At 45.4% G+C, this 12,755-nt stretch overlaps 1 protein-coding gene and 1 pseudogene across 15 annotated transcripts in view; both read left to right on the top strand.

Moving 5' to 3' along the window:
• Positions 1–12,755, top strand: part of nrcama (neuronal cell adhesion molecule a) — a 1,100,153-nt gene that overhangs the window by 532,517 nt on the left and 554,881 nt on the right. The gene's annotated exons all lie outside the window — the stretch shown is intronic.
• LOC116673021 (plexin-B2-like) overlaps positions 1–12,755 on the top strand; it is a 279,884-nt pseudogene that overhangs the window by 92,114 nt on the left and 175,015 nt on the right.

The raw sequence follows: 12,755 nt of genomic DNA on the forward strand, positions 1-12,755 counted from the left end.
CAAGCGTTATTCAAAGACACTGTACAGATAGACCACACTCCGAATTTACAAGGACCCAACCAAGTCTAGTGTTTCCTCCAGAGCGCAACAGGCCACAGTGGCGAGGAAAAACTTCCTTAGGCAGAAACCTCGTCAGTACCAGACCCAGACCCAGACCCAGACCCAGGCTCTTGGTAGCGTGTCTGACGGGCCGGTTGGGGTTTAGAATGAAGGAGTGGCAATAACAAAATAGAAAAAATTAGTAGTTTGTAGCAGTTCTTTGTAGTATCATGGCATAGCTGGAGCGCTGTGCGGCATTACAAGGCACAGCAGACGTAGCAAGACGTAGCAGGACGTAGCAGGACGTATCAGGACGTATCAGGACGTAGCAGGACGTAGCGGAGTCGGGGGCACCGCAGTGTAGCGTTGAACATGGCATCACAGAACGTGTAGCGGGACCATGGCGATAGAGGCTACCCTGATGAAACCTAGATCAGAGGACACTCAGAACGGATCATAGACACTCAGAAATCGGATATAGGACACTCAGAAACGGATCAGAGACACTCAGAATCCGGATAGAGGACATCAAAACCAGAGCAGAGGACACTCAGAAACGGATCAGAGGAACTCAATAACAGGATCAGAGGACATTCAGAAACCGATCAGGGACACTCAGAACCGGTCAGAGGACACTCAGAAACGGATCAGGATCAGAGGACACTCAGAAAACCGGACGAGGACATCAAAAAGTGTATGTAGTGTATATGTGTGGGAACAGAGGAATAAAATAACCCCCCAAATCCCAGAAAAAGTGATTTCCTTCTCATAATACGGGAACTTTTAAGATAAGATGGACAGTTTACACTTTACTTGACGGTACATAAGATTATAATAATGTATTATAAAACATTACAAGAAATCTTAACGTTTAAACAACATAATGCGTCTTTTACCAAGTCCACGACAGTGTCGCTGCCACTCTTTAAGTAAAGTGTAACGGAGACTAGCAAGTGTTGGTAATTAATTAGTTTCTTCTCCAGTATCTAGTGGTGACACTGGCACCAATCACCTCCTTTAAAAAGTCAAATATCTGTCTCTTACAAACCCCGGTTGGTGGCATCGTCGTTGTCGGGTTGGCAGACGGCGGTGATGACCGGCCTCACAGAGACGATGATAAATTGAAGGTTATTACAGAACGAGCTGTGCGAAAGATTTCGCAATTACGCGTCCATAATCGCGGTCCGTGTCTGGGGTTTGGAGCCGCTGTCTTACAAACAACAGATCGCTGCTGTGCACAACGATAAAAAACTTTAAACTTTCCTGAAGAGAAACATGGCCCGAACTATTATAATACAAGATGGCTCTCTGTTTTAGTGTAATGATTGTCCCAGCCTCATGGGCGGTTAGGGTGTGTGTTGTTTTATTGTTAAATTCCTCCCGAGCAAAGACCTCGTGTTTTCTTTTTAAGCCCCTGTCATATAAACCCCCGTAAAGCAGTTCATTCAACGGGAGTTGCTGTGTCAACACACAGTGGTATTTGCCTTTATACACCATAAACACCTATTTCTCGTGTGGTTTGTGCCTCTCTGCTCTCCTCTCCTCTCTCTCCTCTCATCGCCTCCTCCTCCTCCCTCTTCGTCTCTTCTTCTCTCTCTCTCTCGCCAGCTCGCCCTGTTCTCTCGCTCTCTCTCTCGTCTCTGTGTCCCTGTCTGTTGGGGCTCGTCTCTGTCTCTGTCTAGTGGTCTCTGGTTCTTTCTGTGGTCTCTCGGTCCTCTGTCTGTGTTCTGTCTGGATGTCTCTGTCTGTGTCTCTCGGTGTGTCTCGGCCTCTGTCTGGTCGTCTGTGTCTCGTCTGTCTGGCTCGCGTCTGTCGTGTTGTCCTCTGGTCTGTGTGTTCTCCTCTCTCTGTCTGTGTTGTCTCGGTCCTGCTTCGTGTGCTTCTGGGTTCTCTTCCCTGTGTTCCTGTCTGTGTGTCCCTCTGTCTCTGTGGGCCTCGTCTGTGGTGTCTCTGTCTCTGTCGTGTCTCTGTCTGTGGTCTCGGTCTCGTCGTGTCTCGTCGTTGTGTTGCTGCTGCGTCCTGTCGTGCTTCTTTCGTGTCTCTGCTCTGTGTGTCTCGGTCTCGGTAGGTTTGTCTCTGTCTGTGTGTCTCTCTGTCGGTGTTCTTCTCTGGTCCGTGTCTCTCTGTCTGCGTGTCCTCTCTTCTGGGTCTCTGTCTCGGTCTCTATCTGTGTGTCTATTGTCTGTGTGTCTCTCTGTCTGTCCGTCTCGGTCTCTGTCTGGTGTATCTCTGTCGTTGTCTCTCGGCTCGGTCCGTGTGTCTCTCGGTCTCCTGTAGTTGTCTTGGTCCTCTGTCTGGCTTGTCTCGGTTGATGTCTGTGTGTGTTCTTGGTCCCGTCTTGGTTGTACTCAGTCCCTGTCGTTCGATGTGGTCTCGGCCTTGTACGTGTGTGTGTGTGGGTGTCTTGGTGGTGTTCGTGGTCTCTCAATGGTATTCACGGCATACAGGAAGCCCCGTCTGATAGTCCCACTGATACAGGAAGTAGTTCAGCTGATAATCATAAGCATTTATATGGAACTGGTGCTGATGTTTATCGCAGGACTCGCAGGCTGGATAATAATAGTCAACACATGTTATCTGTCTGCCGTTTTCCTGCAGTAAGTGTAACTATTTTGAAGTGAGGGCGCCGTTTTAGCTGCTCTTGACTTTAAAGGAAGGGAGCTGATGTTGTTGCCTAGTCACAGTTTGCTGAAATCCACCATCAAACGGTATTGATACCAAAACTACGCAAGCTGGCTCGGAAAAAACACTTCTTAAAACTTAAACCACACACACACTACAACACAGCATTCTCCCTCCTTCTGTGGGACGTGGACAGGAAAGGCTTATTTGATATTTTGGATGTTCAGTTGTGTTGCATCTTTGTCCTCGTGGTGTGTATAGTGTCTCCAAGGCGGGAGCTGCGGATGCAGCTGGAAGTGCCGGCTGAAGGAACCTATGAACTCCACCTTCACATCGGAGGGACACTAGAGGATGCCTGTCAGTTGTCACTGTCCATCACCCATAGCGGTTCCTCCCCTGCTCCTGACAGAGCCTCGCTTCTAAATTGTCTGGGGACCAAATACCAATGAGTCCGAGACAAGTCCAGTACAAATAAACCAATGACCCGAGACAAGTCACGAGTCAAATAACCCAATGAGCTAAGACACATTCCGCGGATACCAAATACCACAGTGCTACGACCAGTCAAGCCAAAACCAATTAGACCGAGACAAGCAGGTTCCAAATCCCCATGAGGACGAGACAGTCCAAGTAAAAATACCAATGAGAACGAGACAATACGAGTCCAAATACCAATGAGTCTAAGAAGTCCGAGACCAAATACCAATGGTCTAAGACAAGTCTACACCAAATAGCCAAGTAGTCTAAGACAGTCCAGTCCAAATACCAATGAGACCGAGGACAAGTCGAGCAAAATACCAATTGGACCGGGTACAATCTCAAGTACAATACCCAATCGGACCGAGACAAGTCCGAGGTCAACTCCCATGGTCTAAGACAATCGACGAGAACCAAATACCAAATGAGTTCTAAGACAAGTCCGGTCCACATCACAATGGTCTAAGACAAGTGCCAAGACAAAAACAATGACGGCCGAGACACGTCAAGTACAATACCAATGTAGTCTAAGACAAGTCCTAGACCAAAATACCAGTGAGTCTAAGAAGTCGAGACCAAATACCATGAAACCGAGACAAGTCCGAGTTCAAATACCAATGAGACCGAGACAAAGTCGCGGATACCAAACTACCAATGAGTCTAAGACAAGTCCGAGTCCAAATACCACTGAGTCAAGAAGTCGAGTCCAAAACCAATGAGTCTCAGACAAGTACGGACCAAAATACCATGGAAGTCTAAGACAGGTCCGAGAACAAATACCAATGATTAAGACAAGCCAAGTCCATAACCAGTGAGTCGAGACAAGTCCAACGTTCAAAGTCAAATACCAATGAGCCGAGACAAGAAAAGCATATTAGTCCGGACCTCGAGTTACTACAGCCAGCTGACTAAAACACTGATGCTGGTGTCACCGTGTAAGCAGTTATCTTGTTTGGGACCCCCGATAGCCCTCAAACCCTGTGAGCGGTGCGCCCCATGTACAGTTGTTGTTGTATTTTTTTTTTTTTTCCCCCCAACGTCTCCCTTCCAGCAGTACGCAAGGGTCAGGGTTAGATGCCTGGAAGTCGCATTGAGCCCATGTACAAAGGCCTCAGTTCCTTCACCGCCAGTGGTCCCAGGGTTCAATCTTCCAAACTCCAGATAAAGAAATGGCCAAAAAGCAATAAGTTCCACCCAAAAAATAACTATATACAGTATCCCCCCCTCCTCGGGGGCCTCCCTCAGTCCCAGACGTTTTCCATTGAATGGCGTTAAGGAGGAATGAACACACATCCATGCAAACTGAATTTTACAAACGACAAGCTATACTCAAAAGTTAAGGAAGGTGTCCCGGAAAACTTTCTGCAAATCCGTGTGCTGCATATCCAGGTGTTGGATGCATGGTTGATCAGACCTGAAATCAGCCCTCCACAGTCAACCAATCTATAACTTGACATACTTGACTATTGTATCGTGTATATTATATTTAATCCAATATTTCACTGAATGTTGCTGAAGCGGTGTATTTGATTCATCTGGTGTGGTGGAGTGACAGACGGAGGAGAGTAATCAAACTGCGAGCACGATCGTTCTCGGAGTAGCCTAGGCCCGACGCCGCACGAACAAGCAGTGAGAATGAAACAGCGACCGAGACAATGGACAAGGTAACACAAAGGTGTGCGTCGTCTCGCTCTTCGGAGGATTTGAACATATGCGATTTCCTACGGTCCAATGGGTGACCCCCCCCCCCCCCCCGGCTTGTTTCTGCAAACAGCTCGATTGAGTATGGATACAATAAAACGATCTGATGAAATTATTTTCCTTTCCTACATTCTGCAGGCATTTAAACGACAACCAAGTACAATGGAAGTTACGGGACAACATTCCAACTTCTACGTTCATAAAGTGCTCCGTTGCTGCGGTCAGACTCAGATTACTATTCCAAATGTCTGACGACTAGTGGATACGAATTTCTATGGTCTTGTTTCGTTTCGGTGACTTCTGTTTAAAGATTAGATCCTTTTAAAACATGTTAAAACAAGTCGGATGAAATTTGGCAGTTGGCCTAAACCCACCAGACTCATGTAAATAATCAGTGATTTTAGCATCTTAAAACACAACGTCTCTGAGCTCTGAGGAGCGCTGGGTTGGCCGTCCTGGAGCGCGCTATCGCTCCGTTTGTACAGGGTTTTCTTTCTTTTTTATGCTAATTTCGGAGTCTGTCGGTCACAGGCAAACCCGGGGGGACAGGTCCCACACAAACCGGGGACAGGTCCCCAAAAACGGGGAAAGGTCCCCAAACGGGGAGGTCTAGGTCACCTACTGTCCCAATGCGGGTGTATTGTGCTCATGTGAATAACCTGGCCCTGGTGTTGTAAATGTGCTGATGTGAAAGATTAAGATACCTTTTTAAACATAAAGTCCGGCCGAATTGCTGTTGGCTAAACCCACCACTGCCATGAAATCTCAGTGATTTAGCATCTTAAAAAACACAACGTTCTGAGCTCGAGCAGCGCTGGTATGGACCGTCTGAGCGGCTATCGCTCTTCGTGTTTGATCAAGGGTTTTCTTTCGTTTTATTTAATTTTCGATCTGTCGGTCCGGCAAAAACGGGACAGGTCCCCAAAACCCGGGAAGCTATATCATCCTACTGCCCAGTACGGCTTGATTGTGCCCGCGTGTGTTGGTGTGTGGTATGTGTGTGTGTGTGTGTGTAAATGTCTGATGTACTTCTGCAAAGTAAGGGATGCTCGTCTCCTATCTCGACTCCTTTATTAATTTATCACCCGCCATTCAGATGGGTTTCGGCGTGAACGAGAGAATCAGTTTGTATTGAAACGGTTTGAATGCAGTGCTGATGAAAGCTCGCGCTGATAATGTTCTTTTTTCTTACGTAACCTCAGCACGGGCCGGGCGTTTCATTTATGCTGCCAGGTGGTTCGGACCGTCACTGCTGATGCTGCGCGGCGTTGTGCCAGCCATCTTTTGCCTTAGTGGTTCGAATTGGTGTTTGGGGAATGTCCATTTTTGTTGCATTGCATTTCTGCTCGATTAACGCGTTTGGTAAGATACGGAGAGGATGGGGGAGGTTGAGGAGTTGTGTTTGTTGTATTGTATTCCCCCTGCTAAATATAGTGTCTGCGATTAAGGGAAATACTAACTGAAAGCGGGTGAGTTTCACCTTGTTACCCGATTTGGTTTTTTGGGTTTTAATGTAATTGATAAGCGGATTAGTCCGTGATTTCCACAGCACTTTTCTACCAAAAGGGTGCTCGTAACCCTTGTGTGACTTCCTCCGTCAAAAATTGAACAATCCTTCACCACTTCTGTTTGAGGGGATTTTTGCTAGGTTTCTAACTTGTTTCTTAGTTTTGCCCTTTTCTAACTTTTTCGATCTGTTGTATTGTCACTTGTGGTGTTTTCACACTATTCAGTTTTAGAGTTATTTTGGAAGTTATGGTCATAAAAAAAACAAAAAAAACACCTAATTGTTGGGATTTTGTTTAGAAAAAAGCAGAAATTCAAGCAGAACGGTCATGCATCTAGGACCACGGTGTCGCCGCCAGTACCTTGTTGTTGCATCAGATTGGGAGTTGTGGGATTTGGTATATACACGGTTTTACACTCAACTGTGGATCTGGGATCTGCAGAGTATGCCCCTTTGGGGACCCGGGCTTGATGCAGACTGGGCATCCGCATCATCCAGCCTGGTCCTTATGGTGAAAAGGATGTCATTTTACTTACCACGAAACCCCGTGTTTATCTGTTAACACCTGCGACAATATTACACAGTGAAGTCCCCAGGTAGGACTAGCCCCTGCGTAACAGGCATTAGTGGACTCAATGAAACAGTAATCCACAGATCCAGTCAATAAAGGAAAACCATTTATGCAGCCCATGAAATCATAGGATGATTGGCACGTATAAGTGATTTGTTCATTTTCCATAGACTTAGAGACGTAGACTTAGACTTGTCTTTATTGATGCCTTGTTGGGATGACCCGCAAGGAAGTGAAAATTCGCAGAGGTGTTTAGCAAAGAAAAAGAATAAAAAATAGATAAAGAAAGGACAGTATAAAGACCACAAAATAACAATATGTAAAACAACAATAATAACAGTGTCAAATAAACAAACAAAAGACCATAAATTATTATTAAAGTGTCAGTGTTGAGTACGTATAGTGAAGTGCTAGGTGTGAATTTAATCCAGGTGTGCGTGTAATGTATGTGTATGTATGTATGTATGTGTACTGTGGTGTGTAGGATATGTTATGTATGTGTACTGGTACTGCATGTATGGGGTACTGTGTATGCTGTATGTGTACTGTGTGTGTATGTGGTATGTATGGATGATGGTATGGATGGATGGATGGATGGATGGGCATGGTGGTGGGGATGGATGGATGGATGGGATGGATGGTCCCTGCCCTATTTCTCCTCCCCCGCAGTCGAGAGTTGTAGAGGTTGAGGTGCATGAGGGACAAGGAACGGATCCTTGAGTCCATAGATTAGTCTATAAGGAAACCGGAGTGGGGGTAGTAGTGTGTTCCCAGTTTATAATGTCTGGTATTAAGTGGATGTTTGCGTGAGGGTGTGCTCAGTGACCTGCTCGCGGGGAAATATCAACAACATAGTAAAGCCAGATGAAGTCATAAATCCGTAGATGAGTTTCAGGGAGACAAATGGGAGTTTCAAGAGCAGGTAACTAGAACATAAAACCAGAGCAGGTTATAGGTTTTTTTTTTTCTCCTCTCACATATTTGTTTTTTTTTGTTTTTTGGTGTGTTCTGAGATCTGTGCTACCACTCTGGTCTCTTTGGGGGTCGCCCTCGTCTCCCTCCTCGCTTCCCTCTCTGCAAACAAAGGACTCGTTGTCCCACACAGATCCGTTTGGTCCTCCACTTCATCTGGGAGCCCGTCGGCTTCGGTGGCCGTCGAATGAAAGCAAATGTATAAAGCGCACATTATCACATGCGTTAAACAAACGCTGCAGCTCTGGTTCCATCCCTCATCCTTTATCTCTCCTCCTACCCCCCCACCCCACCTCCTCCATGTTTTCCATCCTTATTTATCTCAGCTTCATTCCTAACACACCTTCAAGAGAGAGTGTTTTCTTTATTTGCGTGACATATTATGCAACATAGAAACACAGAAAAACGTGGAAAGAAAAAGGCACACGGATTTAAAGTCAATGTTATATATGATGATTAGAACTATTTTCGTCTATATAAGCAGTCTCAAAATGTCGAAATGAATAGCGAAAAAAAAAAAACGGAGTCAAGTCAAATACGGAGTCGTAAAGACGTAGAAAAAACGGAGTCAAATGTCTAAAAGCATGGAATAACACGGAGTCCAAATCTAAAGACATAAACAACGGAGATCCAAATGTCTAAAGACGTAGAAAACGGAGTCCAAATTCTAAAGACGTAGAAAAACACGGAGCCAAATGTCTAAAGATTAGAAAAAAGAAAAAAAAACGTAGTCAAATGTACTTCTACAGACGTAGAAAAACGATTCAAGTCTAAAAGTAACGAAAAATGGAGCCAAGTGTAAGTGAAAACGGCAAAGCAAGCGTTTAGAAAAACAGAGTCCAATAGGTCGAAAGACGTAGAAAAACAGAGTCCGAAATGTCTAAAGACCGTAGGAAAAAATCCAAGGCATGATGACGGCAACATCTGATAGGAAACATGACAACACTAGTTTTTGGTGTATAAATCAGTAGTGTAGTCCGTAAATACTTTTATATTGGAATAAATCTACTTCACATACATGTTAAATTCAGGTGTTGTTCCTTCGTGTGTCCACGCGTTAAAATGTACGATGTTTACATAATTCATGGTGTGTTTTTGTGTAAATTGGGTCCCCGGGAGACAATCCAAATTGTCTGTTGGGGTCTTGAGTTTGCACAAGTTTGGGAACCAGGTTTTTAAACCAAAAGTCCACATCAAAATGTTTATTAATTAATCAAATACCACAAAACCTCAATAATAATCAAATAGAACCATATCTGGTACTTCCAGTAGACTCCCAGAAGTGGATTGCCTTTGGCCCTCATACACACACTGATTAAGGTTGTTGTGTGGTGTGTGTGTTGGGGGTGTGTGTGTGTGTGTTTGTGTGTTGTGTGTGTGTGTGTGTGTGTGGTGTTGGTGTGTGTGTGGTGTTGTTGTGTGTGTGTGGTGTGTGTTGTGTGGGTGTGTGCTGTGGTGTTGTGTGTGTGTGTGGGTAGTGTGTGGATTCTGAGTGCGTGACGGACATAAGCAGTAGATGGATCTGTTGTTGTGAAGTAGATGAGGCCAGATGCGTGTTCTTGGGAAGCGGACAGAGAAGTTAAGGGTGTGTTTCTTCAGTGTGTTAATTTGTGTGTGTTGTGTTCGTGGTGTGTGGGTGTTGTGTGGTGGTGTGTGTACAGAGTGTATTCCACAGCTGAGACCGTGTTGTCTGGGCAATGTCTGCTCTTGTTGTTTTGTGTAGTGTGTGTGTGGTTGTGTGTGGTGGTGTGTGTGTTGTCGGTGTGTGTTGGTGTGTGTGGACTGGGATGTGGTGTTGTGTGTGGTGTGTGGGTGTGTGTGTGTGTGGTGTGTGTGTTTGGGTGTGTGGTGTGGATAGTCTTAATTCTGTCAAGGATGCCGAGCTATTAAAGAGCCGTCTAGATTCCTGTCTAAATTGTGCCTAATACTCACATAATAATAGCGCACGTACACGACACACAAACACACACAATCTTTTTGTAGCTAGTACTGTCAATGGTCGCTGAATTCCATGTATCCATGCATTTTTGCATCTTTAGTTGGTTGATAGGAACGACTCAAAGAGCTGGAACAATCGCTCTGCATCGTGATTTTATATTCATTTTGCCAGATGTATTGGCAGATGACTCGAATCCCGCGATTGTCACCATCACAGAATGTCCTTTCTTTCAGCACAGGACAGATGAAGACATTGAAAGCGGAGGGTGTGGTCGGGGGATGAAATGAGCCGGGCCAGGCGCGTGATACAGAGTAACCATCCGTTGATCGCTGAATAGGGCAGCGATCATCATCGCCGCCAAACCCCACGCTCGGGACATGAAATTAACGTGAAAGCAACCATTTAAACATCCTATCAAGGATAGACGCAGTTCACGGTTCGTCGTATAGAGTCTAAGATATCACGAATACAAGGGAAGACGGAAGCCGTACGAGAATGGATTAGACACGCCTAACATACATCGGACACTCTGATCAAAGTAGGCCGTAAGGTGTGTCGTGTGGTGTGGCGTGATGTTAGGACAGTTGTGTGTGTGTGTGGTGGGTGTTGTGTGGTTTGTGTGATGTGTGTGTGTGTGTGTGTGGTGGTTGTGTTGGTGTGTGTCGTGCATCTGTGTGTGTGTGTGTGTGTGTGGGTGGTGTTGGTGTGGTGTAGGCCTATTTGTGTAGAATTTAGGCCAGTAAAAAGGAAATAGAGGCCGCTGTTGCTCGGCTTCCCTGAGGGAATTTAAGCTATCCACTGACACAACACAGCACACACACCCACACACACGACCTGGCGCCGTACGCACCACATCGTATCGCCTCTTAATCTAAAATACTTTTAAAAAAAAGTAACATAAGAGGAGATCTAACATACCTTTACTGTACAACTAGTGAAAGAGTTGATAAGTAAAATAGGAAATTAACTACATCGTTCTAAAAGAAAGGTATAATATTAAAAGTGTGAGTTTAAGCTTCGCTGTATTTCATAGACAGCACTTTGTCTCGGATTGTGGCTGCTGCTGTTGAGAATTTCTCCTGGTGCCATGAATGGGGTGTGTGTGTGTTGTGTGTGGTGGTGTGGTGTTGTGTGTGTCCGTGGGTGTGGTGTGTCGCCTGTGTGTGTGTGTGTGTGTGGATGTGTCGTATGTGTCGTGCTGGTGTATGTTGGGCTGTGGGTCGCGATTCTGTAGTGTATGTTGTACCCTTGTGTGCTGTGTCTGTGTCTCTGGGTGTGTGTCTCTGTGTGGTGTGTGTGTGTTTGTGTGTGTCTATGTGTGTGTGTTGTCTGTGGGTTGTGTGGTCGTGGGCTGTCTTGTTGTAGGTGGTGGTCTATGTGTCTCTGTCAGTGTGCTGATGTCTGTGTACTTATGTGTGTGTCTCTCTGTGGTTGGGTGGGTGTGTCTGTGTGTCTGGTGTGTGGTGGCGGCGCGGCCAGACCGAGACAGTGTGTGTTTGTGTTTTCCTGGGAGTACGAGGTCAACGCGTAGGGCTCCTACCAGTTCGACTGCTGCGTTGTGCGTGTCTCCGTCGGCTTCGTTCTATGAAAATCTCCAGATGGGACATAAAGCAGGTTTACATCGCATCACAAAAAGATCACAAAAACGGTTTTTGTACTGTAAAGTTTTAAATCAATAGAGGCAACGGTGTGTGCGCCTGCACCGTATTAGGAAAGTTCTAATTGCGAGTAATTTGACTGATTATGAGATATAGTCCGATATTGGTAGGGCATGGTTGTTTTTGTGTCATTATATCTCATTTCATTGAAAAATATTCAAATTGAAAATTTTATATAGAGGGATTATTTAGTGAATATTATTGTCTTGTCTGTACTTGCGTGTTTTTTTAGGCTATAAGCCTAGTCCGCTTGATGGAATTAACATTGTGAGCTTGAAGTTTAGCCATCTGGATGTAGGTGTGGATGTTGAAGCTGGAAACATATTTTGGACACACCTCAACGCAAAACCCACACACACACACACACACACCACACAACACACACACGATGGGAGGTCCAGAGCCTAAGGTCCTTTGAGATAGTGGGAGACAGATCTGGACCATATCTGTCTGCTGGATTGCACGATGGCCTCAACATTGTCAAGAACGTGCGCCGAGACCATACTTCACCCCCCGCCCCCCTCCACCACACACACACCACACCACACACACACACCACACCACAACACACACACACACACACACACTCACTACACTCTCAGCCTCATAGTCTGGGTTTTGCTGCTTGTGTCGGGGAGCCCGCGAAGTAAAAATGGCGATGCTCGTTTGTTTCACCAGCACGAGGGTGGAAATTTACTAAGTACATTACCACAAGTACACAATTTGAGGGTACTTCTTTCGTTCAACTTATTTCAAGATGGTTTACGTAGTGTATAGTACGTAGTTTTAACATCAACTCATTACATTTTATTCATCCCCTTCTGCCCAGTGCAAACGCTCTATACCGTATGCTGAATGGTTTTTGATAAACAAACAAACACCTCCTCCTCCTATCTCACGCTATGAAGTCTTTAAGTAAGCATCTTGAATCATTGCTGGAAAAAAATTCATCCTCACAAATTTTTTCTTTTCATCATACCTTTATTAACCAGGATAAAAACTCCCTTGAGTTAAAACTCTCTGTTTACAAAGTAGTGTGCCGTGCAAGGGCTGTAGCAGCAGACGTGTTCAGACAGAGACACTATCATGTAAAACATAAACACACTTTCACTCAGCTTCAAGAAGACACAAACTTTCAGCATGCGGCATTACAAGGCACAGCAGGACGTAGCAAGACGTAGCAGGACGTAGCAGGACGTATCAGGACGTATCAGGACGTAGCAGGACGTAGCAGGACGTAGCAGGGCACCGCAGTGTAGCAGTTGAACA

The sequence above is a fragment of the Etheostoma spectabile genome, chromosome 23 (assembly GCF_008692095.1).
Source record: "Etheostoma spectabile isolate EspeVRDwgs_2016 chromosome 23, UIUC_Espe_1.0, whole genome shotgun sequence".
NCBI classification, from domain to species: domain Eukaryota; kingdom Metazoa; phylum Chordata; class Actinopteri; order Perciformes; family Percidae; genus Etheostoma; species Etheostoma spectabile.